General features: G+C 45.9%; 1 protein-coding gene across 1 annotated transcript in view; it reads right to left on the reverse strand.

Annotated features, from left to right (window-relative positions):
- The window catches only part of VIPR2 (vasoactive intestinal peptide receptor 2), an 880953-nt gene that overhangs the window by 36244 nt on the left and 821494 nt on the right, over nt 1–23215 (reverse strand). The window lies entirely within an intron of this gene.

A 23215-nucleotide genomic window follows, 5' to 3' on the forward strand; every position in this document is an offset into this window, starting at 1 on the left:
ATGCCCCCACTCTCTATGAGCAGACTTTTCATCTGTTTCCCTGCCTGCATTAATGCAGGCAGGAAAACAGATGAAAATATTGGTCAGGCCCATAGGGTGCAGCATTAGGAGCTGCTCCCTGCGGCCTGGAACAATGCTGACTCCTGTTGGACACAGAGAGCTGGCTGGGGCTGCAGGGGCCTTTGGGACTCCCCCGCTGCACCTTACAACACTATGGTGGGTGCCCTGGGGGGCACTGTGACATCCACCTCTATGTTGCAGGTCCCAGGTGGATGGGGTACCTGGGGCTGAAATTGGCCCAGGGTGGGGTGCCACATGCCATTCTCCCCGCACGAATGTCCCCAGGGCCAAAATTGGCCCAAGGAGGGGGACACTTCTGCCCCCTCATCCTCTAAATGTCACTGGGCTCTGGGGGTCCCAGGGACAAGATTGACCATGGGGGCCACAAGCACCCTCTCCCCACAAAAATAAAGCTAGCCCAGGGGGATAGGGTCCCCGTGGCTAAAATAGGTGTGAGGAGGAGGGACTGGTACACCCTCTTGACCTAAAAATCACATGGGCCTCAGGGGAATGGAGTCCTGCTGGGCTAAAATCGGCCCATGGAGGGTGGCCACATGTGCCCTCACCTCAAAGTAACTTCACACCCCAAGAAATGGGGTCCCCAAGCCTGAAATTAGCCCGGGGATGGGGCCACTCATGGCCCCTTCACCTTTATTTAAATAAATGGTCCAAGGGCCTAACAAGGGAAATGGACTTGAGGCATTTGTTCCCCAAGGCCGATCACGGCTTGGGGAGGGGTCTGTATATCCCCCTCTTCTCTTAAAAAATACACGTTTCTGGGGGATGTGGTCTCCAGGGCCTAAAGAGGCTGAGGAAGGGGGGTGGGGCGCGTGGCCCTCCTACCCTTTCAATGTATATGTATGGCCCTGGAGAATGGGGTCCCCAGGGCCTAAGGAGGTTCGGGAAGAAGGGCCACATAGCCCAAACAAAAAACATCTTTCCTATGCACCTCAGTGGAATAAAATGAAGAATTGATCTAGCAGTGATCCACACAAACTACTAATTTTTTTAGGGTATGATAATTGACCACTATGAAAAAAATGATAATCTCTATTTTTATAACAATAATAATGTTTGCTTTTCATTCACTTTTGCCTTTATATGTAGCACAATCCCACTAAAAGTAGCAAAGAACCCTAAAAAATAAACTTGACTGCATATGTAGATTCAGATTTTCTACATGAACAATTGAAAGACCCATTTATGGTCACCTGCTAATGGAAAACTATCAACAAATACATAACTAACAGAATACATCTTAATCTACATACATTTCTCTGCCTGCTCTCTGGCTCACAAATTAAAACTTTGCCCAGCAAGCCCCAAAAAAAAAACATCTTCTGTATGTGTTCTGTACTTTTCTGCACCAAAATGGACAAGACACCAAGCATGGAGCTACACAAACTACTAAATTGAGGACATGATAACTGCCCTTTAGGAAATATTAATAAATCTAATGTTTCTAACAACAGTGGTTGGCTTTCATTTACTTTGGGCGTCATATGTAGGACAATCCTGCAAAAATTAGCAAGGAAGCCTAAAACATAAACTAGACTTTATATGTAAAGTTTCAGAATTACTATATGAACAACTGAAAGACACCTTTATAGTCACACGTTTAAATAAACCAATAAACAAATACATAACAAAGACAATAGATAAAAAGAAAGAAATCACATTAAATCTGATTGCCCCTCTGTAGTTATAGTTAGTATTCCCAAAGATAAGAATTCCTGTGATATTACCTCCCTAATAGCTTTTTATCTGTTTGACAAATCACCACAAACATTTCCAGACCTATAGCATTTTCTATATTTTTAGATGATGTACATTTTTTGTGGTGAATAATTAAGGGGGTGCAAAGACTGAAGGGGTTCCAAAACTTGTTATTGCACCAATGCATTTTCCATAGACTATTGTATTTGATGTAGCATGAAAAAGACGGAATATATTTACCTGAAATTCGTCAGGATCATTCATTATGGTGCAGAGAGGATGCTATAAGTTATAAGGCTTAAACTTATTTAAAATATAAAAAATATATATAAATATATGTCCCTACCTATTATCACTTTAATTAAGTGGTAATAGTGACCTACTACTTACCTGTATCTGAGGCCCTAACGTGGAACACAGCCAAAGTGTAGTAAAACAATATGGCTGCCCTTTCATTTAAAAAAAACAGCCAATTATATACTAGCTTGTCATTGTCATGTACCACGGTACTGCTGAGTTATCATGATAAACCATGGCCCAAACTATAGCTAAGGCCTTGTTGCATTATTGGATTGTGGTACCCTTGCATCACTCATGGTGTTTCATGGCCTATGCAAGACGTAAGTCACCATGTGTGGTCCTGCGTTCATAGGTAAATATGGAGAACTGCAAGGCAGTGCAATGTGCTGTTTGCGTTATTCTGCACACAATAATCTGCATTGCTGCTAAATTTCTGATATATATCTGTATGCCACTGCACTGAAGTCACTCCACTATACATTATTTCCCTCTATGCATCCCTCCACTCTATGCCACTCCAATATATGCTATTACACTGTACACAGCACCATGTATGCCATTCCAGTCTACTTCAATCCACTGTACATCACTCACTAGATGCAACTCCGCCATATGCTATTCCACTCTACGTCATTTTAGTGTATGCCATTCTACTCTTCTCTATTCTACTGTATACTCCTCCACTATACAATACTCCACTGTATGCTGTTCCACTGTATGCCACTCCACTGTATGCTACTTCACTCTATGCCACTCCAGTGTATGGCACTCCACTCTATAGCACTTCATTCTAAGCTATTCTATTGGACCCCACTCCAATGTATGACATTCCACTGTATGCTGTTACACTCTACTCCACGCCACTGTTCGCCACTCCAGTCTACAGCACTCCATTATATATATCACTTCACTATATGTTATTCTTCTGTAGACCATTACATTCTACACCACTGCAAAGTACAACACTCCACTCTACTCTCCTCCACTCTATGCTTTTTTAATTGTACACATCTCCACTCTGCACCAATCCACTCTATGCTGTTACACCGTATGCAACCCCACTCTTTAGTGTACCCCACTTCACTGTACGCAACTCTGCTATACGCTACTCCAGTATGTGTTATTCAATGGTATGCCATTCTACTGTATTCCGCTCCACTCTATGCTATTCCACTATTTCACTGGGTGCCCTCCACTGTATGCTACTCCACTCCACTACTTCAGTGTATTGCACTCCACTCTAACCCACTTTATTCAAAGCTATTCCATTGGACGTCACTCTGCTGTATGCTATTACACTCTACCCCATTCCAGTGTACACCACTCCTCTCCACAACACTTCACTGTACCCCACTGCACTGTAGACTACTCCACGGTATGCTATTCCCATCTATTTCACTTTCCTGTACACCACTCCACTCTCCACTATTCCACTGTAGACCACTCCACTATATGCAACTCCACTCTTCACCACTCAAGTACACACCACTCCATTATATGCCACTACTTTTGATGGTAGTCAATTGGGTACCACACCATTGTACTCCAGTCCAATGTTCACTACTCCAATCTACACCACTCCACTGTACGTCACTTCATTCTACACTATTGTACTCTAAGCTATTTCACTCTACGCTACTCTACCCTAATTGACTCTACTCCATTCTATGCTGTTCTACTGTATGCCACTCCATTCTATACTAGTACACTCTACGCAATTTCAATCCTTACCTCTCTACTGTATGGTATTCCACTCTACCCCACTTTGCTGTATGTCACTCTAGTGTATATTATTACACTCTACCCAACCCCACAATACACCACTCCAGTGTAAACCACGTCATTGTATGCCACTTCACTGCAGGTTACTTCCCTATACACTATTAGACTGTACGCAACTCCACTAAACCCTGTTACAGTCTATGGTACTCCATTGTATGCCACTCCAGTCTATGCTACTCCACTCAATGCTATTGCACTGTATGCCACTCCACTGTATGTTGCCCCACCTAGGCCACTTCACTGTACTGTTCTCCACTCTAACTAACTTCACTGTACAAAACTTTACTACACTCTATGCCACCCTACTAGACTCTACTCACTCTATCCCAGTACACTTCCTGTACAAATTTGCACTCAACTCTATGCTTGCACACTCTATTATACAGTACATTACAAACGTTTCCAGCACTGTATGACACAGCACTCCAGTCTCCTGTATGAAACGGCACTCCTGCATATGTAGCGCTACATACTCATAGTGAGCCCCTGCCCTGCAGCCTGGCCAGGGCAGGGGCTCACTATGAGTATGGAGTGAGCCCCTGCCCTGCCCTAATAGCCACATTGGTGAGGTAGCACAGTTAGTAAGCAGATTTTACTCATATGAAACCCTAAAGTTTTCTAAGCACTATTAATCAAGCCCTAATTAGTAGCACTGCATACTTATAGTGAGCCTCTGCCTTGACCTAATAGCTGCATAGGCACGATGTCTCAGTTAGTATGCAGATTTTATTCCAGGTCACATGAAACCTTTAAAAAAACAGTGTGAAACTCTGCCATATTTTAATGTTGACATTGAAATAAAGTGTTTTTTCCGACTCTTTTTTTAACAATAAACAGCAGCATCTAACTGAACTAGCTGGTGTTTCTTGCTGCAAAGTTGCAGATTAGAGCCAAGAACGTTTTCATAGTGGGAGAAATGTAAAATGAAATTCCTGGTCCCGGTTTGTGTCCAAGGTTGAACTTAAAAACAGAGATGAAAATGCTGAGATTATGGGAAAAATGTAAAATTAAGTTTTAACTTTATGGCACAAAAATCATTTAACACTTGGCCTTACTTTTAGCCAATTAAAAAAGTATCTGTATACCTATGTGTTGATTCTGTTGTAAATGTGGCTTACACTAACTGAGAGAGCTAAATCAAGGATCAGGGTTGGTTCCATGACCGCTTTGCATTAGCATTCATTGTAATTACAAATAATGCACATAGTGAAAGTAGTCTTGCCACCTTTCCAAATAGTGTTTTAGTAGTCTGCAAAGGCTTGGACATGAAAGAAAATCGTATGTATTCACTTATTACATAACACTTTTAAAAGCTTGCTTTTTATTTTTGCTGTTTGAAGTATGTACAAAGGGCAAAAAATGCCGGCTTTAGGTGATGCACTGGCTTGGACATTAAAATACTGGTGTTACAAGTAGAAAAACAGGTGGCAACACTAAAGGGGTCATTACGAGTTTGGTGGGCGGTACGACTGCCATGTTGGCAATGGCAGTCGTACAGCCAACAGGCTGGTGGATAAGACTGCCAAATTATGACCATGGTGGTATTCCTAACAGAATATAGCTAAACCACCGCCAGTGCAGTCAGGATGCCAAGGTCGATGGTAGCCACCTGCATGCCAGCAGATACCATGTTTCCGTCTGACCTAATACAAGGGTGCACACCACTAAGGTTTCCATCGCGGTCACACCACCACGGAAACCCTGTCAGAAATCAACAGTATAAAAAGCAACACTCACCTTCAGAAAGCCATACCCATCCAGAGCTGCCATTATACCTGAACCACATGTCTTCCCGCTGCTCCTGCACGCCCAACAACTCTGGAACCAGCAACAATGACAGCAACCGTGAGTACACACACCTATCACACCCATCACTGTTGCAGAAAGCCAAAGTACCTGCCCACACACAACATACACATTGGGAACGGGCGGTGAGAGTAAAACACACATGTAACCTCACATTGAAACACACACAGCCACATACACACATACATAGTACACACACTACGGCCATCTCACACACATGGCTGGAACACATACCAACCCCCAGATACACAGCACCGGCACAGTCACACACAACAACACACAACACGACACAAGTACACCACAACCACAACACTGCAAAAGCACTGTTAAGCACCTACATTTCACACCTCCACTTGACAAATCATATATACAACACAATGTAACAACACCAGAAGACAAACACACATAATCACACATTCTAACAGCGAGGCATATCTCATAGCCCGCAAATACACATCACAACGGATCTGACATACCAATCCCCACATACACTCATGCTCATAGTACAACCACACAAAGGCACACAACAATGGAAATAACTCATGTCAACACTAACACCACACATTTCCAACACAATTGCATGCCCCCAAGATACACATGCCCATCACACAATACACACCCATCACTGTGGGACAAAAGCAAAGCACACAACCAAACATGCTGCCCAGACACAACAGGTAGCACAACCACCACTCACACAAAATTGACTTACACACGAACAAAATCATCCAAGACCAAAACAGCCCTAAGAAAATAAAGGCAGGACAAAGATGTAACCTTCAAACCAACAACTGGTTGGCCCAGATTTATATAAATTATGAAATTAAAAATACATACATAAATTTGTACAAAAATAAAGGCCATAGGCCATTGTAAACAGATATGTGCAACATGCACATAAGGCACTGGTAAGTGCTCCAGCTTGACTCCTGACTGCCATGTAGATCCACAGGTAGGGGCATCAAGAGGGCAGGCAGGCACCTCAGGGGTGGGGGGGGCAGAAGGGCAGGTTTGGTGTCAGGGATGGAAGGGGAACCTTTGGGCTTGGGGGGCTTAGGTCAAGGCTTAGGGGAGGGCTGGGGGGGTCACACATGATGGGAGTGGAGATGGGAAAAGGTTCAACTCAGAGAGGAAAGATTTCATAGACACATAGGGACAATCATGGCAAAAGGGTTTGGGTGTGGACGCAGAGGGAGTGGTCGTCTGAGGTGGTTTGGTGGATGTCTTTGCTGCATGTGTGTGCGAGGTGTGCTTGTGAGTGTCTGTTGGGTGAGTGAGTGTGGCCTAGGAGGAAGGGGGTGGAGGTGCCCGGAGATGCTGTGATAGATGGGTCACTATCTGTTGGGGTGGTGACTGCAGGCATGGTGGATGTGCTGCATGTAGGCGTGTCTGTGGCGGCTGCAGATGTGGTGACTGGGGTGGATGTCTGAGGTTCTTCTATTGTGCTGATTGTGGGTAGGATAGGTGTTGTGGTTGTATCGGTGAATGTTGTAGTCAAGACTGCAGGTGTGTCAGGTGTGTCTGTGATGCTGGGGTCGTGGGAGTGTCAGTTCAGGTAGTGACTGTTGGTGTGTATGCAGCTGGGTGTTGTTTGTGTGCATACCGGTGGTGTGTCCTGTGGTGCTTGTGTTTGTTAGCGCTACCCTTAGATGTTGATGTGGATGCATGCTTGTCTGTTTGTGTGCTATGGCTGGGTCGGGGAAGAGGGGTTTGGTATTGGGAAGAGGAAGGTGGAGGGGTGACAGAAGACAAAGGGTAACTGTCTGCCATCAGTGTGGAGCACAGAGCCTGAAAGGATCTCTATAGGCCAGCCAGTGCACTATGCATGCCCTCTAGGACCGCATTACTATGCTGGACTTGAGTTGCCACTCCCTGGATGGCATTCATGATGGTCGACTGACCCAGAGAGATCGACCTCAGGAGGGCAAAAGCCTACTCACTGACGACAGCAGGGCTGACTGAGGCAGAGGTGCCTGCGCTGAAGGAGATGCCCATCCTCTTGGGTGAGCAGGCACGTACAACTGGGTGGAGAGCTACAAGGAGGGAAGTGGTAGTAAGGGGGTGGTAGACAAAGATTGCACTGGAGTGGTCTCAGAAGGGTCTGCCAACACCAGGGAGTGTCCACTGGAGGAGGATTCGGAAGATTATGAAGTGGAAGATCCGGTCTCCCCCATGGCACTCTCCTTGCCCTCAGGGCCACTTAGTCCCTCGCTGTTGGTGGTGTCAGCAGGGCGGGTCCCGTGGCCGGCAGCATCCCCATTCGCCTGTGCCCCGTTCCTTTGCCTGCCGATGCTGATGCACACAAACAGAAAGACACATTACAATAGGCACAACTGTAGGTATACATCCCCTGACTAGGGAATCCCTTATAGTATACCACATATCCTACACCATGTCACAACATGTTACTTCTATCCACCTCTTCATGTCATGTCTCTCACTGACATCATAATCCATGTAAGGTAGCACTACTGGAGCTTTCCAGCAATTCACCTGTAAATCTATGTCAGTATGCACATCATGCTCTAGATAAAGCTGATATTCTGTGCAAATCCTGGAAATATCTCTCCATACTCCTATCATATGTTCCATGCAAATAAATACAACTCTAAGGGCACAATCCCGGATGAAGACACAATGTGGCAGTCCCATACAGGTGCCATCTGATTTACAGAATCCATATCTGGAGAACAGCTATGTCACTACATGTACCATGTACCAAATGTTAGAAGAATAGCTGCAGTCACAAAACACAGATACTCAACATCACACCATACATGCATTTACCGCAACAGTGGCCTTCCTAGCACACATGAGGCATCCACTGACAATCACAGAGCGGTGTAACAACAGCTAAACAAAGGACATCCAACTAATTCCTAATAGGGCACAGGACATTCCACCTGACATGTGGATGCAGAGCCACGACATGACAACATGAGTAGACTAACATCACTCACACCAATCCTGACATGTGATTACCTATTCCTGTGCCCAGACAACGCATTTATCCCACTGAAAATACATGTACACATGGACCTACACGACTCCTATTGCACTTACAACATATCCCACAACAACACCTGTATGACAAATAGTGGTACAGCCAACTATGACATCTCGAATTATGAGGTGACCCAAAAACAATGGCTGTCTTAAACCTGTCCACATCAGCTAAGCTAAGGGAAGCAATGATTGTCTCACTCAACAATATCTGCCCCACATAACCATTGTGGCATGATGCAGGCGACTAATAGCTTATGTTACTTTCGTATTGGTACACGATTTCCATATACTGAATGGACATTGCACATTGTCAAAGGGTAGGACAGCCTAAACACTTACCTCCTCTAAAACAATCGCATTGGGATAATAGTGAATCGTCTACACTTCAATGGCATGGAAATGCATTATAAGCCAAATAGACAATGTCAGACACCCATAGTTGGATGTCCTTCCATAACAACCTTCATATTCTCCATAGTATGCATATGAAGGGACAATGGTGACACCTCCACAAACCCAAATGTACAGTCCAATACTGCCAATATCTGTTGACTGATTGAGATGCCAGACTCACATGGATTCAATATCTGTACCAGGACCAAAGGTAACTAGGCCCTGTACCAAATATGTCAGGCACTCTGTAGCAAATATAGCTGATCTCCATAGATGAGAGTTGTTTGACCTCAGAGCTACATATTGAAATATTCTGAAATTTGGACCTGGAAATATTAGATGGGTAGGATGCTACAGCATCTTACATACATATATATGGCTGGATGGAGTCACACATGTGGCACTGTGCACCTAAACATGCAGTCATAGATGTACCTTGACATAGGTAATCTAAACCTACACATGTGCAGGCCTAAGGCCAGATCTCCATCTCTTAATCAAGGAAAATCAGTACTATGTATTTCCAGTAGTCAACATACATGTAGCACCTACTACATTGTCATAGCTACTAAAGTGTGACAGAAAACACCAAACTATGGAGCTAAGTACAAGGATACAGTCAGTACTTGCCCTCTTGTGGATACTGTGCTGCCCTCAGACACCCATCTACCTCAGGGTAGGCCACAGCCAAAATGTGGGCCATTAGGGGGGTTCAGGGTCCGACAGGCACCCCTCCCTCATTAGGAGGTCATCCCCAGCTGGGCCTCCATGGTCTTCTGGGCCCAGCATCTCAGGTGCTCCCACCGCTTTCGGCAATGGGTGCTGGGATCTGATATTGTCTGATGATGCACATCAGTCACAGCAAGTAGGCACACATATCCATCCTCTCTGCACAAAAGCCTTCACAATAAGCCATCACCATGCATCTACACCCTCACAAGTTCACATGCCTGAGGCAACATCACACACAACACCTATCACACATGGCTAGCCCATTGGACTCACCTGCACCTCTGGTGCCCCATATAGCTATTCATACAGGGGTAGGACCTCCTCCACCAGTCTTTCAAGTTCTTCTGGAGTGAAGACAGTGGCGTGTCACCTGCAAGATGTGGCATGATGGCTCCCAGAGGCAGTACAAAGCAGCTCACGTCACTGTGGTCTGCTGGCAACAGTGTCAGGGGTCAAGTGAGCAATACTATAGAAATTTGCGGTCACGGCCGGCACACACAGGACCGTCACTGCCAGTGGTCATTGCCATTGGCCCAAGTCCACCAAAGTCAGCAATGTTAACCAACAGCAAGTTTCACTGCGGTTGTGACTGCCTATCGCCATGACGACTTCCGGCGGCGGATTTATGTCACTTCCAACTGTCCACTACAGTAGGTCAGACACTTGCCATTTTGGGCACATTTCATTGATAGATGTGTTTACTAATCTGCATCATTCACTTACTCCCCCAAAATGCTGTATATCTGTAAGTAGTGGCATCATGTTTGTGCAACAGATTGTCTAAAACATTACAAAGTGACACGTTGAGGGAGTATATATGGTGAAAACTATGTAATGCTACTCAGAGGTTCATAGCCCATAGGTAGTTACTGTTCAATTCCAAAAGATGTGTGTGAATGGTGCAGGGCAGCTAAGTCTTACACACACATACCCGCCCATTAATTTCCTATGTACAATCCCATTTGCATGTTTGCCAATGTGCAGAAATGAGGGTGTATTCTGAGCACATCTGTGGGCTCTACTGTATATGTCTCAAGTGCTAGGCATCCTCTACAGATGTTAGGTGTGAGGTAATATACAAAGTGTTCATGATGTGTGCATACTGCAAACTTCATTGGTTTTTCACTTCTCTCAACAGTTATCCTGCCATGAGGAGAGTGAGACTACCACCAGTGTGCCATCCACTAGTAGACCTAGACACCATGGAGGAAAGGCATGTCATCCATTGTCTGAATTGTCAGACCATCATGGATATTTGTACTGCCTGCAATTCACAACCCTTTGGCATATCTCCCATCGTTCAAGTCTTGTCAGTGCTACACTTCTTGGCCACAGGCTCCTATCAGAATACCTTAAGAGCAGGGATGGTTTAGCCCATGTTCAGTATGGTTTTGAAGGATGTACTGTGTGCATTGTTGAAACACCTAGACAGCTACATCAGGTTTCCCCAATGAGCGGATTTGGCCTATGTGAAGGAAGGCTTTTATGAGATGGTACACATTACTCATGTGGTAGGAGCAATTGATGGTACCTGTATAGCTCTAGTTCCTCCCAGTGCCAATGAACAGGTGTATAGGAACAGGAAGAATTACCACTCAATCAATGTACAGGTGGTGTGTCTTGCGGACCAGTACATCTCACAAGTCACAGCCAAGTATCCAGGATCTGTGCATGATTCCTACAGTACCTGGGGATCAGGGAGGACTTGAAGGACACCACCCTGGTCACCATTGAAGGGGTGCTGGCAGACATGGCCAACACGATGAGGGAGGCAGTGGCACATCACCCGGCCCCTACCACTAGCCAAACCGATGAACAGCCCTCCACCTCCGCTGCCGCTAGTGGACAGGAGGCCCGCCACAGGACCAACAGGCCACCACCACACCTCCCCCTGCGGAAGGAGACCCACCCCGCAAACATTCCCTGAGATCCAGAGGCAGAGGCCACAGACTATTGCCAAGACCCCGCCAGGAAATAAGACTCTCCTGAATGTCACTCTTGTGTCCCACCTTGTCAACCTGTCCACCTTGAACTGCCATTGTTCCCCTTCCTATGCCCCCTTGGACAATGCACCTGTGATCCACATAGACTGGACTCTATCCTGGACTTTCCTCCACCATCACCCCAGCCCATTGCACATCCCCCTCTACTTCTTAGCATTTAAATAAACACCCTTTGAAAAAATACAAGTATGGAGTATGTCAAATGATTTAAGTATGTATTCATTTAACAGGGTTTAAACATTGCAATTCAACTGTACAGTAATGTATATATAGGAAAGACCTGTAGTTTGCTGCAGTCAACACACCAGGAGCGAAAGTAGGGCACACATATCTGCAAATAGAGATGCCAAAACATACAGTGAGTGACCATAGAATTTGGAAAATCATCCTGCCAGAGATAATGTCAAACACAAAACTGTCAATTAAGTCTTAAGTTACACTGTCTTACCTGTGTGTCATTGGAAGTATTAACGTATGATTGCACTTCTGTTGTCCTCATCCTCCACACGGCCATCTCCAGCTTCATTCTCCTGCAGAAAAGGCACCTGGCACATAAGACAAGGTTGTGCAACATAAAGCATGCCACGATGATCTGGCAGACCTTCTTGAGTGAGTAGAACAGTGAACCACCTGTCAGATGGAGGCATCAAAACCTGGCCTTCAGGAGGCAGAATGTCCTCTCTATAATTCTTCTTGTTCACCCATGTGCCTCACTGTAACGTTCCTCTGCCCTTGTCCTAGGATTCCTCACAGGGGTCAGTAGCCATGAGAGGCTGGAGTAACCAGAGTCACCTGCAAATATCGAGGGACAATTGTTAGACACACATTAACCCTTAGGGCCCACACCATACCCATACACCAACATCCACTGGATGGTAACCAGGGCTCACCTATTAGCCACCCCCTCTGCCTCTGGAGTTGAGCCACCACATGCTATTCCTGCCATTCCTCAGGATAAAGGCATCATGCACAGACCCAGGATACTTACATGGGAGATGTACTGGTCCGCAAGGCATACTATCTGCACATTCATTGAGTGAAAGCTCTTTTCGATTTCTAAACACCTGTTCATTTCTCCGGGGGGGGCACAAATGCAATATGTGTATCATCAGTTGCCTCAATGATGTTGGGGATATGTCCCATTGCATAGCAATCAGCTTTCACTGTGGCCAAATCATCCACCTGGGGGAAAACAATGTAGCTGCACATGTGTTTAATCAGGGCAGCCAACACTTTGGTTAACACTATTGAGAACACTGGCTGAGAAATTCCTGCTGCCAAGCCCGCTGTCACTTGGAAGGAGCCATTTGCCAGGAAATGGAGCACAGATAGGACTTGCTCAAGAGGGGGGATCGCAGTGGGTTGATGGATAGCATATATCAGGTCAGGCACCAATTGGGCACTCAGCTCTGTGATTGTGGCCCTGTCAAGTCTATAGGTGAGAATGGTGTGCCTGTCCTCCATTGTTGCCAAGTCAACCAAGGTTCTGTACACGGGAGGATGTCTCCATCTCCTATTCATCTGCAGCGGTTGCAAGCCATGGGGCAAAACGGTGAGCAGCTGGTCAGTATCTCAAATTTCCAACCACTACACTGCATTGCATGATATGATTGTAACAGTATATTGTTGGAGAAGTTCAAATGGTGCTTATGTGTACTGTGATGCAGTTAGGTGCCATGGCCTGCCCCCCCCCCCGAAATAGCGCCTGTCTGTCTTGTAGAGAGGGATATGTGGAAATTAGGTAATTCCGATGACGTTGTACACCGTTGCGGGAGGCGGTCGAGAACCGCTGTGCAACTCCTCATTGGTTATTATTGGTCCCTATGGGGTACAGTGGCCAATGGTGATGTACGTAGGCAGTGATGGTACACCCCGCCGCAGACGTGACCGCCATTTTCTATCTGTTCCCTCACTTGCTTCCTGACCTTCAACAGGAGAGGACCTGCACTGCATGTGCTGCTGTGACCTGTGTGTGGAACCGACCATGGCTCGTGTGACTGAGGAAAGGACCCCTGCCTTCACCTTAGCGGAGTTGGAGAGACTGGTGGATGGGGTGCTACCCCAGTACCGAATGCTGTATGGTCCTCTAGACCAACAGTTGAGTACACTGTGAGCACGAGGACATTGAAAAACACAGCAATATTGTCACAGCTGCAATTGAAGGGTAATTACTCTTTGAATCCATTTATATTTGTGATTCAGCAAAGCTTTGCACCAGTTGAATACCACACACTGTGAGTACTATAATTTCCTCAGAGTTACCCTCCCAGAATACACAATACTAGCGGACATCACACAGTTCCACATTGAAGGTATGATTTATTTTCTTGTGTATTTGTTAATTGCGCTTCATCACAATGACTAATGCAGTGACAGCTATTAATTGAAAGGTCTTGAAGCTTGGTGACAACATAAATCCAAAGTCATTCCTATCAGGGTTTCTAAGGGAACTTTAAGTATTTTGTTCAAATCACAGTATGGGCTCCGATGAAATTTGGCTGAAAGTCAATAAAGCTAGGCATGGGGGTGTCTCTCAGAAAAATGTGCAAGTTGCTTGACCTTCAGTAGCTCATGATGATTTTTACTGACACTACAGAAAAGGTTGGATACCCCTCTTCTAAAGTTATAGATATACCTTTCATTTACAATTTATCCACCACCTTGAAATTGTTCTAAGTAGTGGACCTTGTTACACACTGTTTTTCACAGCTAACCAGACAACTCTAACTAGAACTCTCCACACTACCATGCACTGTGTTATCACTAATAATTATATTATACTCCACAATACAACACTACGCTGTATGGACTCTCTGTCACTCTACTGCACAACACTACACTCAACAAAACTGAACTACACAACACTCTACTCCACTCTATGCCACTACACTCTACAGCACTCTGTTACACTCAAAGCCACACTACTTGATGACACTCCGCTCAACCACAATCCATTTTGTACACTCCAGTCGACAACACTCCACTTTACAAAACTCGGCTCTACAGTTTGACATGCCACTACACTACAACATGCTGCTCCACTCTATAATATTCCACGCCACAATGCGACACACAACGCCACTCCACTGTATAACACATTACTCCACTGTACGCTACATCACTCCAATCTACTCAACTCCACTCTGTTCCACTCTACAGTACTCCATTTTGTGACACTAGACTTTATAACACTCTGTGCTGTACTGTACTGTACAACACTGCACTTTATGACACTGCAGTCAATGACAATCCACACTGCAATTCGAAACACATTTTTTTTACTAAAAAATAATAACCATCAATATACAATGAAAAAAGCAAAGGTTAAGGATAATTTATAGTTAGAAATATGTTTGTTTATTCTTTCTATACAAATCCAACTTAAAATGCACAAACATTAAAAATTATTAAGTTATAATTATAATTTCAATTTATAATGTATGCACCTTCTTGAAATTACTATGCCATACACCTTTGAACACTCTCTCCACACTACGTTAAATATAACTCATGCCTTTTCCTTGCACTGTTTATACCCCTGCATACTACATCACGTATAGCTTGTGAAATCATAGCATTCATAACAACACTTATAACTGCTGAAATAACATTATTTGTCACAACACAGTGCATGGAAGAGTGGCAAGTTATAGTTAGTGTTGTCTGGTTAGCGAGCTGAAAAGAGGATATAATGAGGTTCGCTACTTATAATAATTTGAAGTTGATGGATGAATTCTAAATGAAAGTTATAACTATAACTCTAGAATTTGTAAAGTTTGTGTAAGTTAAACTTGGTTTGTATAGGGAAAATATGTTTCCCTAACTGTAACACTACAAATAAGCTTTAACTTTGGTTTATTCTATCTATCTATCTATCTATCTATCTATCTATCTATCTATCTATCTATCTATCTATCTATCTATCTATCTATTTATCTATCTATCTATCGATTCCATCTATATTTATCAGAAGATGACATAGAAATAACCATTAAGAAATACTAGTCAAGAAAAGTACACATATAGTAGAGAAACCCTCATGTTCTATGTTTAGACTACACTAGTCATAAATGGTAAGGAAGCTGTCCCAAAATAGTTAGTAGACATCATCCATACTAGTATACAACTGAACAAACTTTTCTATATTATGAATCTACCTGGCATTTTCATGCTAAATAGTGCACCATTTATTTTGATTTCTTGTAGACAGGTTATGGGGAGGGTTAAAGCTTTATGATCTGTTAAAATAAGTTTGGAGAGCTGTAGAAGTTGTACAATAAAGATATTTGGCAGAACCCTGACGCTGTTGTACAAAGAACCTGTCAGTTTGATCCAGTGCAGCTCTGGAATCAGGAGACTGATACAGAACAACCAACTAGCTGCAAATCGACATACAAAAACAATCCAATGATTCATATCTAATCTCTAGTGTGAACTGTGCAAATAGAAATGTGAGTTTACAAGGGTTCTCCAAAGCTAGACTTTGATCTGTTGAGAGCTGTGTCTAATTAAAGTGATTAGAACAAGGTCGTACTGAGGTGAAGAGTGATTAAATGTGCCTTTGACATGATACAGGGCATTTTGAACATTCTTTCTGCACACCTGTGCAACATTTATATACAAAACCTCTAAATCATGTATTGTAAATTAAAAAATAGGAAAATACTTGCTAACTTTTGATTTCAACACTTAAACGTGCCTGCAGCAGCCATGAACTATAGCAAAACCAGGCTTGTCTCAAGCTTTTGTAAGGACCTGAGCGAACATTCTTGCGCTCCCCATTTTAGATTTGGAATCTAAGGAGAACCTTGAAGTTGGAAAAAATGTTCACTGGGCAAAGAGTAAACAGAGTATTTAGCACCACTCAGTGGCATGGCCATGATAGCTGCATCAAGTGAGGTCTGCTTTTTAGGTTTCACCTGTACTGCACTTGTGCTGTTCTTGTGCAATCTATTGCATTTGATATAAAACATCTTAAAAGGGGCTTTAAATTGACCCATTACTTACCTCTACTTACCACTGGCTAATCCCACATGGCTCTCACATCACTCTACTTGCTATTGGCTGGTTTCCACATGGGTGTCATTTCCTTGCTTTCTATTGGTCAGCACCTCCTTACTTGCCATTGACTGGCTCCCACATGGGTCTTGTTTCTTTGCTTCCTATCGGTCAGCAACTCCTCCTGGCCTCCAGCTTCATCCAGCTCTTTGAATTCTTCGTCCATGTGGTGGAGATTGGACCCAGTATTGCTTCCAGTGGCCAGTGCATTTTCACTGGCCAGCAGATACCCTTTTTTTATTTACTTTTGAACATTTACTGAGAGAGCATGTGTCTGCAGTTTCTCGCTTGCACCAGCCTCCATGCATGCTTGTAAGCACTATTGCCGGAAGCTTCTTAAGGTACTTTTTTTTGTACATGCTCTCTCCAAAACTGCATGTCTGCTTTCAGTCTCATGCCTGTCTCTCCCTCCCTCCTCTGCACCTTCCTCGTGGTGGCCCTATGCCCCGGCTGTTGTTGCTGCTCCCCAGGCCTCTCTTGTGTTTTGGCTTTGTTTTTTATTTTTGGGACTTTGTTAATTTTTAATGTAGTGCTCATTCCACTCAGAAGTATTGGAGTGCTTTATCTAAGCACCCCCAACAGTGCATGTCTGCAGTCACTCTCATGCCCCACTCTCCTTCCCTCCTCCCTTCCCCACACCTCCCTCAGACTGCCTCCCATCTGATTTTGCTGCTCCCAGCCTCCTCATGTCTCTCTTCTGTATTTGTATTTTATTTTTAAAGCAGTTTGCTCATTTATATACCCTAAATTCGACTCAGAGTTATTTTAGCGCTTTACCTAAGCACTTCCCTTTGCAGCCTTGTTACTACAGCAGGCACTATCTGGTTGCTGTGGGCGGGGGAGGGGTGGAAGGAAGTGCCGTGCTTCAGTAAAGAGCCCTCCAGCTGGGTCACTGACTGTCTTCACCCAAGCGCTCTGATAAAATCTTTATTTAATGTCAGTGGTGATCGGAGGCAAGTATGGGGTGGAATCTTCCTTTGGGCTACAAGTGGCAGGAGCATTCCTCTTCATGACTGGAGAGGCTTGGCTGAAAGCAGCAACCCACAGCTGCTCATGTTTTCTTATATTTTTAATAGAAGAGTCACTGAGCCTCTTATGTTTGATAAAACCCCTTCCACGCCTTCCCTTTTCCACAAGCAGGTGGCTAAAAAAAGCTGAAGTGGTATTTAGATAAGCAAACAAGGAAGGCGTGCTGTGTTTAAGAAAAACTCACCACTTAAACACTTTTTCTGTTGACGTTCAGCACAAGAAGTGGTTTTAGCTGTTATTTTTTCAGAACCCGCCAGATGCCTCCCGGCCAACCATCCCACGGCAATAAAAAAAAACTATAATCCGACCATACCTGAAGCTCAGCAACACGGCTTGTTCTTACTATTTACGTACATTTTGTACCTGGAGTGGTGCCCCAAAATGTGGCACCGATGGATATGGACTGGATACAACTCAATGCATTAGACAAATGCTGCAGATTATCCAACATTTACATACATCATTTCCGATGTGCTAAATTGTCCTCAAACAATGAACTGACATTTTTGGCTGTATTTACTCTTTAACATAATTTATCAGTCAATTCTATCATTATGTTTGTACACCACCATCATACTTAATATCAACTAGAAAAAGTTGCATTTAACAAATCCATGCGACCCCTTCACATAATGACAGCTTTGGTAGCACTGGCAAATTCAGAATGCTTCTTCCAGCAGTAGCACAGACCCATAACAGAAGAGGATGGAGTGAACAAGTTAAAGTCCCTTACCCACAACCCTCCACCGCTTTTGGCAGCATAGTGCCATTGTCCCCAAGGGATCTTATTTGAAAGGAGACGCACCATCCTGCAAATGAACTGTTCCCCCGGTGTTTCATCACAGGAACAAAGAGCCAGAGGAGGCAGGGTTCACATATACAATATAGGACCAGTTCTTTGCCAGTCTGAATATAGGTGATGTTGATGAGAGGCATTGAGGATTGTTCCAGAAACACAAGAGAGTTTTGATGGTTCTGGGCTTCATTGAGAACCAAGAGACACATTCCACATCATCTATCAGTAAGTGAGGCCCAGTGGAAATCGACAGGAAAACTGGCAGAACACACAACCTGTGGTGATGCAGCAGACCAAAGGCTTGTTTTATCCACTGAGCAGACATGCAATGTTTTGATGTATTTTGAGCCAGCCTTGTGTTTTTTGTGAACTTCATTGCATGCCTTTGACTATTAGAGACAGTGATTAACAATCAAAGGAAGCGGGCAATGGGCTGGCAATTAGGTCTCAGGAATCGCCAGACACGCCTTCATATCTGACAGATATGTCCTCTGTTGTTCATCAAGGGGTGCTTTAGGGGAACTGGGGTCATAGTGGCTTTTGGAGGGCTAATTAGAATGGGATGCACAGCAGCATTTGGTGATGTCCAGCCTCAGCTGATGGGGATCCTTAATGTCTATGACATAAGACAGGTAAGTTCCCAGGAGTTCAAGTAATTAGATATCAGAAGTACAAGGATTAACTATATGAAATGGGCATCCTGCATATTCCTGTGGGCCAAAGCATGTTACAGTCTAGAGAGATATGGTCCTCTGAGGATTCAATCAATCAATCAATTAGAAATTTGTAAAGCGCACTACTCACACATGAGGTGTTGAGGTGGGGGGAGGAGGGGAGGTGCTGCTACTGCTCGAACTGCCAGGTATTGAGAAGTTTCCTGAAGGTAAGGAAGTCTTTGGTCTGACGCAGGTGGGTGGGAAGTGTGTTCCACATCTTGGTGGCGAGGTGCGAGAATGATCTGCCACCGGTTGTAGTTCTATGAACACGGGTGACAGTTGCGAGGGCGAGGTCGGCGGAGCGGAGATGCCAGGTCTAGGTGTAGAAAGAGAGCCGTCTGTTGAGGTATTCTGGTCAGGTGTTGTGCAATGCTTTGTAAGCGTGGGTGAGGAGTTTCAAGGTGATTCTCTTGTTGACTGGAAGCCAGTGCAGGTCTCTCAGATGGCCTGTGATGTGGCAGTGGCAGGGGATGTCCAGGATCCGGCGTGCTGAGGCGCTCTGGATGTGTTGCAGTGTCTTCTGGACTTTGGCCATGGTTCCTGCGTAGAGGGCATTGTCGTAGTCCAGTTTTCTGCTTACGAGGGCTTGGGTGACTGTTCTTCTGGTTTCGGTAGGGATCCATTTGTAGATCTTTCAGAGCATGCAGAGGGTGTTGAAGCAGGAGGAGGAGATCGCGCTGACACGCTGGGTCATGGATAATTAGGAATCCAAGATGAATCCTAGGTTGCCTGCGTGGTCGGTAGGAGTCGGAGTGGCTCTAAGACAGGCAGGCCAACAGGAGTCATCCCATGTGGAGGGAATGGAGCCGAAGATGAGGACTTCCGATTTTGTCGGAATTGAGTTTGAGGCAGCTGTTTTTCATCCATTTGGCGATGGCCTTCATTCCTTCGTGGAGGTTGGTCTTGGCGGAGTCCTTGGTGAGGGAAAGGATCAGCTGGGTGTTGTCGGTGGATGAGATGGTGTTGAGGTTGTGGGATCGGGCGGCGTTAGCGAGCGGGGCCATGTAGACGTTGAAGAGGGTTGGGCTGACAGACGAACCCTGGGGAACGCCGCAGATGATTTTGGTGGCCTCCAAGTGGAATGGGGGGAGGCAGACTCTCTGGGTCCTGCTGGTGAGAAAGGAGGTGACCCAGTCCAGGGTTATGTTGTGGATTCCTGCATTGCTGAGGCGTGAGTGTAGGGTGTGGTGGCAGATGGTGTCAAATGCAGTCGAGAGGTCCAGGAGAATGAGGGCCACGGTTTCGCCATTGTCCAGTTTGGTTCTGATGTCGTCAGTGGCAGTGATGAGGGCAGTTTCGGTACTGTGGTTGCTGCGCAATCCGGATTGGGAAGGGTCCAGGGTGCAGTTCTCCTAGAGGAAGCGGGTTAGTTGTCTGTTGATGGCCTTCTCAATGACTTTTGCCGGGAAGGGGAACAGGGAGATAGGGCAGACGTTCTTGAGGTCCTTTGGGTCTGCCTTTGAGAAGGGTGTTGATGCCAGCATGTTTCCAGCTCTCCGGGACAAAAAAGAGCTGCTAATGATCTTCCGTAGTTGGGGTACGATGACAGAGCTTGCTTTGTTGAGGATATGGTGAGGGCAGGGGTCAGATGGTGAGCCAGAGTAGATGGTGATCATGATTTCGATGGTGTAGTTGTCGTTGATGGGGGTCCATGAGAGCAGGAGGTTGGTCGGAGGTGAATCTGTGGTGTTAGTGGTTGCTGGGGGTTCTGGGTGCTGAAGCTGTCGTGGATGTCTGCAATCTTGCGGTGGAAGTAGGAGGCTAGGGAGTCGCAGAGGTCTTGAGAAGGCGGGATGACATTGGCATCGGTGCTGGGGTTGGAGAGTTCCTTCACGATGTTGAAGAGTTCCTTGTGGCTATGTGCATCGTTGTTGATTTGGTCTTTGAAGGCAGTTCTCTTGGTGGTTCGGATGAGTTGCTGGTGTGTGTAGATGGCGTTTTTGAAGGCTGTGTGGTTGTCCAGAGTCTGCTCTTGGCACTTTCTTTCAAGTCTGTGGAAGGTTTGCTTAGATTCGAGGAGGTCGGCGGTAAACCAGAAGGCCCCTCTGTCAGTGCATCTGTTGGAAGGATTCTTGATCGGGTGAGAGAACTGGCACAGGTGTCGGTCCATTGCCTGAAGTTGCGGGCAGCTGCATCAGTGTTGGTGGTGTCGACGGTGGGTTCTAGGAGAGGGTTGCAATGAGTTGCTCTTCGGTGACCTTGTTCAATTTGCGGTGGGGGATCCACTGTGGGTGGTGGTGTGTTGTGGGTTTCTTGAAGGAGAAGTGGATGCAGCGTGATCTGTCCAGTCAAGTTCAGTGGTGTGGCTGAAGGAGACGTGATTGCTGACAGAAAAAATAGGGTTGAGTGTGTCCCCTGTGGAATGGCTTGGTGTCATGATGAGTTGTTTGTGGCCATGGTTGGAGAGGTTGTTGAGCAGGGTGGTGGTGTTGTAGTCATTGATGTTCTCTAGGTGGAAGTTTAAGTCCTCGAGGAGTATGTAGTCAGTGGATGCAAGAGCGTGCGTGCTGATGACGTCAGTGATGGAGTCACTGAACTGCTGTCTGGGGCTGGGTGGCCTGTAGACAAGGGTCCCTCGGAGGGTGGAGTTTGGGTCGGTGTGGATCTGGAAGCACAGGTGTTCGGCGGTGTTGAGGGTGCCTTCAGTGCTGGTCGTGATCCTGAGGGTGTTCTTGTGGATGATGGGGATGCCTCCTCCTGGTTTGTTGGGGCTGTCCCTGCGGGTGATCTTGTAGCCTTCCGGGATGGCTACGATGATGTCAGGGACTGTGGAGGGGTTTATCCAGGTCTCAGTCAGGAAGGTGACATCTGGGGAGGCTGAGTCGAGTAGATACCATAGCTCTACTGCATGCTTTTGGACAGAGCGAGTTTTGAGGAGGATACATCTAAGTTGGTTGCGTCCTGCCTTAGTGGGTGGGTCGTTGGTGTGGAGTTTGGTGAAGGTGTAGTTCCGGCAGAAGAAGGGTCCGCGGGTGGTCAACGGGGAGTCTTGAAGGCAGGCGGGAGAGCAGCTGGTGTTGAGGGCATCGTGGGTGGCGGCGTCCTAGTGAAGATGTGCATGGAGGAGGTGGGTGGGACGAGAGCCAGGGGCACCATTAAGTAGGGAGGTGGGTGGGAGAAGAGGACAGCTGGGAGGCAGGAGTGTGGGTGAAAAAGGGGGCAGGGCCACGGGGCAGCAGCGGCAGGGGAGATAGAGGGGGAAAAGTGAAGTGAGAGAGAGCGGAGTGAGAGAAAAACAGGGAAGAGTGAGCGCAAGAAAAAGGAGTACAAAAAGGGACAGACAGACAGAGGTGAGAGCGGAACGGAGGGCAAAGCAGAAAATAGGAGGAGAGAGGCAGAGGGCAAATGGAAAACAGCAGGGACAGACACAGAAGTGCAGCAGAACGGAGGGCAAGCAGACCAAAGGAGGAGAGAGGCAGAGGGCAGCCTAGTGGGAAAGCAGAGCTCTCCCTCTAGACACCAGGGATAAGGCACAGGCAGAAGCCTGCGGGTGGAGGAGGGCCTCGAACTCCTGACAGGAGTCAGGAGTTCAGAGGAGCGAGGGGTAAAATGTAAATTAGCACTTGTATAGCGCACTACTCACCCGTTAGGGTCTCAAGGCGCTGTACTGATACCGCTATGGAACCCCTCCTGGCTTTTCCCTGTGAGGCACCCACTCCTGAGCACCCCCAGGGTGAAGCCAGGCATCCAAGCGCTGTTGGGGCCGTTGTGGAGATTAAGCAAGCTATTGCCCAGAGTTGCACAGTGGGACCCATGAATTAGATTAGGCACCGAGGCGAGAATTATCTGGTCAAGGGGAATTGAGCCCAAGACCTGCC

This window comes from Pleurodeles waltl, chromosome 10 (genome assembly GCF_031143425.1).
Source record: "Pleurodeles waltl isolate 20211129_DDA chromosome 10, aPleWal1.hap1.20221129, whole genome shotgun sequence".
Lineage (NCBI taxonomy): Eukaryota > Metazoa > Chordata > Amphibia > Caudata > Salamandridae > Pleurodeles > Pleurodeles waltl.